The 6,291-nt window shown below is 40.1% G+C and overlaps 1 protein-coding gene across 7 annotated transcripts in view; it reads left to right on the top strand.

Moving 5' to 3' along the window:
- The window catches only part of LOC101284368 (zinc finger protein 211-like), a 274,839-nt gene that overhangs the window by 227,798 nt on the left and 40,750 nt on the right, over nt 1-6,291 (top strand). For 2 of the 7 annotated variants that reach the window (XM_049703236.1, XM_033411870.2), the window contains exon 1: nt 5,786-6,045. The exons of the other annotated variants lie outside the window; for them this stretch is intronic. The gene's annotated coding sequence lies outside the window, so the exon portion shown is untranslated. Of the gene's footprint in view, nt 1-5,785; nt 6,046-6,291 lie in introns of those variants that run through there. 7 annotated transcript variants of the gene reach the window in all.

Here is a 6,291-nt window from a genome sequence, read left to right as displayed (position 1 = left end):
AATGATTATGCCCAACTCAGTGAGAAACACCGTCTTATCCATAAAACATTAAATCATTTTATCTAAAACACATAAATCTGTTTAACACATGCACATTCCTTTTTGTACTACACAGCTGACAGTTTCTCTTGTATGAAATATAACATTGGCTATTGTTTATTAAGGAGTACTACTCTCTGTACATTCATAAAATAGAAAGTTGTTGATAAAAAAAATTTAACTGACCACATGTTAAAGATCTAAATGGGGGCTTCCCTGTTGGTGCAGTGGTTAAGAATCTGCCTGCCAATTCAGGGGACACGGGTTCGAGCCCTGGTCCGGGACGATCCCACATGCCGTGGAGCTACTAAGTCCCTGCGCCACAACTACTGAGCCTGTGCTCTAGAGCCCATGAGCCACAACTACTGAAGCCCGCACACCTAGAGCCTGTGCTCGGCAACAAGAGAAGCCACCGCAATGTGAAACCCGCACACTGCAACAAAGAGTAGCCTCTGCTCCCGGCAACTAGAGAAAACCAGCGTGCAGGAACCAGGACCCAACGCAGCCAAAAATAAATAAACTAATTAATTTTAAAAAAGAAAGAAAATAGTTTTCAAAAAAATTAAAAGTATATAATCATGAATGTATCTCTTAAACATGGAATTCATTCATGAGCAGAACATGTATGTGCATTTCACACCTACAAAAATAACAGTGACATCAAACACATGGTCAGAGTTTACACATAACAAATTTCCTCCCCCCCAAAAATTACCTTTTTAGATCATTTGAATCACGATCCAGTCATTTTGTCTTTTAGACCAGTTGTAATTAATATTTCTCTCTCCTTCAAAACTTTTTTTTCGTGGAGAAGAAAATGGATCATTTGTACAAGATCATTTCCATCATTCTACTATCTAATTGCAGCTGTTTTATATTGTCTAACACCTTCTTCCAAATGGCCAATAAATGCATAATTTGCTCCAAAGGGTGGTCTAATGTTTGTTCATATTTTTGTCAAGGATAGTTCCCAGGTGGTACAATGTCCTTCTCATTGCCTACAATGGAGAGCCATTATGACAGGCTGTATTTAACCCTTTCTGTGACATGAGGATTGATCATGAGGATTGATCAGCACAACCATGTGCCCCAATATCAGTTTCCCACAGCCTGTCATCGGTTGGTTGCAGCTGTCACTGATGATCATTCTGTAGATCCACTACTATACTAGAGGAAGCAGAATGTTAATATTCTATTACCATTTTTGTATTTTCACTTAGAATCCTTCTAAAAAAACTTTTCTGCATCCTCTATTTGATTACCTTGAAATAGTCTGTACTGGAAAGACAGTAGAAATCATTCATATTTCCCTTTATTTTTATGTTTCCAGAATAAATAGTCAATTCCTTAACTTTCTGAAAGGTTTCTGACTCTGGCTTTGTAGCATTACGAGCATGTGGTTACTTAAAGTACTTGATGCATTTAAAACTTGTCCAGGTAATTTTCTTTGAGATTTAATTTGTACCATAACTGTGGAGGGGGATGCTTTTCAAGTTGAATCCTGTGGCATCCTCATTCTCACGTGACCCCGGTTGTGTGGTAGACTGTCCTTGTGTCCTGGATTGAATAGATGTTCCATCTTGAACATTTCCTGCACTAGATCTGTAATTGGCAAATTTTTTAAAGATGCTATTTTCTTTCATGAGAAAGTACATTTGGAGAACACAGCCTGAGTAATTTGGATGGTAATTACTCAGAACAGGGCTATCATCTGTAGATCCCTTTAATGAGAGGAGATACAATATACATATATGGTTTAAACATGGTTTAAACAAATACAGATCAAGTTTAAGTTCATTCTTCCAAACAAGTTTAAAATGATATAATTTTTCCTTAAATTGTTTCCTTTCAATTTTTCTAACTTTTGATCAAACTGTGACGAATCTCTTGTATAATGTACTTATTAATTTTAAATATAAATATTTTCTTGAAATATAAACATGAGTAAATTTTTTAAATCTCCGTAGGGATTTTCCACAGATATGTTTCAGTACAAATGTACAGTCAAAACTGTTTTTAAAAATGTACTTGGGGAATTCCCTGGCGGTCCTGTGGTCAGGACTCTGTGCTTCCACTGCCAGGGGCCCAGGTTGGATGCCTGGTCGGGGAACTAAGATCCTGAAAGCAGTGCAGTGCGGCCAAAAATAAAAAAAGTACTTTAAGTATTACTATTTTGTATGGATAGACTACAACTTTATTACACAAAGAGATTTATATATTTGTTTTACTTTTGTCATTAAATTTGATTGATTGTTTTAATTTCATTTTGATATAACATAGTTTAATAAATAAGTAAAATATTTATATTTACCCCAAAGTCAAAATTATAATTGAGGTAAATTAATTCAGATATATCTAGTTTCTATTCGTCCCTCCACATTGTTTAATCTCTGCCCGTCTATATCATTACTTATTGAAGGTTATAGTTCATTCTTTAATTGTTTTTAATGTAATTGTATAGATAGATAGGTAGAGAGAAAATGTGTATTTATCTACATTATTTATATTCTTATTCCTTCACAATCATAAGAATAATTGTAGAATACTAAACATCTTTTAACCCACTTGCCTTTTCTCACTTAAGAATATATCCTGAAGGTAATTTCATACATGGAGGAAAATGATCTTCATTCAGTTCATGGCTGTAGGAAAATATGTTCTGTGAATAGTGCATCCTTTATTCAAATATCCCTTCATATGAACACTTGTATGAATTCCATCTCAAGACCTTTATTAATAACCACTGCACCCATAAGTATGTACTCCTATAATCCAGTTAAATTAAGAAAACGTGTTACCAAAAGAGAGGAAATCATGTGCTATGTTTAGCAGTAGATACAGCTGAGCAGAAGAAGGTGACACATTTATGTTCATTTATCTTTCTAGCATTTATTCATTTATTTCTATCTCAAATTAAAATCAATATCTCCTAGATATGAAAGTGAAGGGTTGGACTTCCCTGGTGGTGCAGTAGTTAAGAATCCACCTGCCAATGCAGGGGACACAAGTTCGAGCCCTGGTCCGGGAAGATCCCACATGCCGTGGAGCAACTAAGCCCGTGTGCCACACTACTGAGCCTGCGTACCACAACTACTGAAGTCCGCACGCCTACAGCCCATGCTCTGCAACAAGAGAAGGCTCTGCAATGAGAAGCCCGCACGCCACAGCAGAGTAGCTCCCGCTCACTACAACTAGAGAAACCCCACCGAAGACCCAACGCAGCCAAACATAAATTAAAAAAAAATAAAGAAGAAGAAAGTTAAAGGCATGTCAACCTGGAAATGGAAATCATCTTCCTCACTCAGACTGGAGTTGTGATCCTGGGAAACTCCTCCCTCTTCTGTCTTTTAAACTTCACTTTGTTGACTGGATAGAAGTTGAGATCCACAGATCAGATTATCAACCACTGGCCTTAGCCAACAACTTGTCTCTCTTCTCCATAAGGATCCCACAGACAATGGCAGCTTTTGGATTGAAATATTTCCTGGATGATGCTGGATGTAAACTTGTCTTCTATTTACACAAACTGGCCAGAGGGGTTTCTCTCAGCACTACCAGTCTTCTGAGTGGTTTCCAGGCCATTAAGTTTTGCCCCAGAACCTCTTTATGGGTGGACTTCAGAATTCGATCCACAAAGTGTATTGGTTTCTGTAGTTTTCTTTTCTGGATCCTACAACTCTTGGTAAATGTCTGCATTCCTATTAGAGTAATTGGTCCAAGAAATAGCAAAAATATAAGTGTAAAAACAAATTATGGATACTGTTCCCCACTCATGCCTGATAAATTTATCAGCTTATTATGTGTAATTATATTATCTTACATGGATGTTATATGTTTGGGCTTCATGATCTGGACTAGTGGGTACATGGTCCTTTTCCTGCACAGGCACAAGGAACAAGTCCAACACATTCACAGCAACAGACTCTCCCCCAGACCTTCCCATGAGGCTACAGACACGCACACCACCCTGATTCTAGTGAGCTCCTTTGTCTACTTTTATTGTCTCTCTTCCATTTTGAGTCTTTGCATTACTCTTATTGTGAATCCAAAACAGTGGCCAATGGACACATCTGTGCTAATAGCATCACTTTCCCTGCTTTCCTTTGTGTTCATCAGCAGTGACACCCATGTCTCTAAGTTCTTCCGTGATTTCTGAACCAGGAAAAAAAGTTTCCTAATCTAGCTCAAATAGCTATAAGTCTTCTGATTTCTCCAGTTGGATCAATATTAATTTGTATTTTTAATTTTTTAAATCACATGATTGTCGGTCCAAATTATTCTGCTAGAATTGGGGATATAATAGTAAATAAGAACAACCCTTGCTAAATAAGCAAACAACAGATCTATACACAAATTTTGAATTCCCTTTTACTAAACAAACAAAAAAATGGAATATATATAAATATATATATATATATATATATATGAATACACAGGCAAACACAGAGAGATGCATTCATGTGCAGACAGAATTCATAAAAGTTACCATGGCATAAACATTGCTTTTCTCCACAAGATAGAATTATCAGACTTTTCACTTTGCTAAACCAGAAACAACAGCCTCTAAGTGGAGTCACTCATGCTAACACCAAGACTTAATACCTAACATAGCTGCAGTTATAACCTTCCCCAGAAATGTAATCAGAAGCAGTAAGTGTGGAATTGTGAGGTTGGTACCAATTGGACCATCTGTCACATGGGCCCTCTCCATTTCTCAAAGGAAGATGAGGTAACCCACCTCAAAAGAACTTTTTTCTCCAAAGGGAGATGACCTTATGTGAAATAATCCTTTTTTGTGTTTATGACTTCCCTGTGTTGCCTTTAAAAATCTTTCTCTTTCCGTGGAGCTTTGAAGCTCCTCTCTACTTACTACATATGATGCTGCCAAATTCATAAATCATTCAATACACACATTTTGATCTTTAACATGTGGTCAGTTAAATTTTTTTTATCAACAACTTTCTATTTTATGAATGTACAGAGAGTAGTACTCCTTAATAAACAATAGCCAATGTTATATTTCATACAAGAGAAACTGTCAGCTGTGTAGTACAAAAAGGAATGTGCATGTGTTAAACAGATTTATGTGTTTTAGATAAAATGATTTAATGTTTTATGGATAAGACGGTGTTTCTCACTGAGTTGGGCATAATCATTAATCATTGACTACCAGGAAGGAGAGGCCCGGATCCCACCACATCCGACTTCGTCAGAGCCGTCCAATATGCCTCCTCTATCTTGTCTACTGTGGCCCAGGTGATTTTTTCCTTTTCTTTAAATTCCCAGACAAAACGTACTAAAGCTCACAAAAATGACTTTAATGCCTCAGTCTGCGTGCATTTACAGGACAATAGGATAATGTATAATCACTTGCATCTACCAGACAATGTTCACATCTACCAGACAATGTTCGCATGGAATCCGAATTTCTAAACACTTCAGAGATCAATAGCATTGAAGGATTTCTAAATGCACTTCGGACTCCCCAGAAATTGGCCTTCGCCCCTTTGAGAGGAAGCGAAGCTTCTCTCCGACCTAGAAGAACAAGGCCTTCAGCTCTGAGCAGCCCCGTGGCATTGCTTGACCCTTTCCCTGGGAGATTCCAGCAAAGGCGCCGCTCCTGCGGGCCTGTGTGCCGGCGGGAACTCCATTACCCAGAAAGCTATGCGCTGAGCGGCAGCGAAGAACACCCAATGAACATCCAGACTTTCGGCATTTCCGGGAGGGCGCACTGGGTGAAGGCGAGACTTCCTGTATTTTGTGGCGGTCATTTTGGCAGTCCTCGGGGTCAGAGCGCAGAGTCTGTATTGGGGAGACAGACAGAGGAGGCGCGGGAAGAGGCTTTGTCCCCAGTGACTAGAGGCGGTTCTATAGTCGGGCACATCGCCGCTTGCGGGGCCGGTCTGGAGACGTTGGTGCCCGGTCCGTTCGGGACGCTCGGCTGTCCCCTCTCTGCCCCGGCTTGTGGCTCAGGTGGCGGCGGCGGCGCCGAGGGACCCGCCTCAGGTAAACGCTCGTTCTGCGGGTCCTCACCGCCCTCGCCCCAACAGACACTAAAGCCTCGAGTGCGGGGCGCCTGCTCTCGTTCCCGCAGCCCAGGCCCCGGTGTCCAGGACGGTGAGGTGGCCGTGTGTGGGGCCCTGTTTCTGACAGACGGTGTGATGGCGCGTGGCAGAGGGTCACAGGTGGAGGCACCGGCAGGTGCAAAGGCTGGGAGGTCGGATTGAGCCGGGAGGATTGGGGAAAACTGGG

Source organism: Orcinus orca, chromosome 20 (genome assembly GCF_937001465.1).
Source record: "Orcinus orca chromosome 20, mOrcOrc1.1, whole genome shotgun sequence".
Taxonomy (NCBI): Eukaryota; Metazoa; Chordata; class Mammalia; order Artiodactyla; family Delphinidae; genus Orcinus; species Orcinus orca.
The sequence above is the reverse complement of the archived record's forward strand: the minus strand, read 5'-3'. Positions and strand labels throughout refer to the sequence as shown.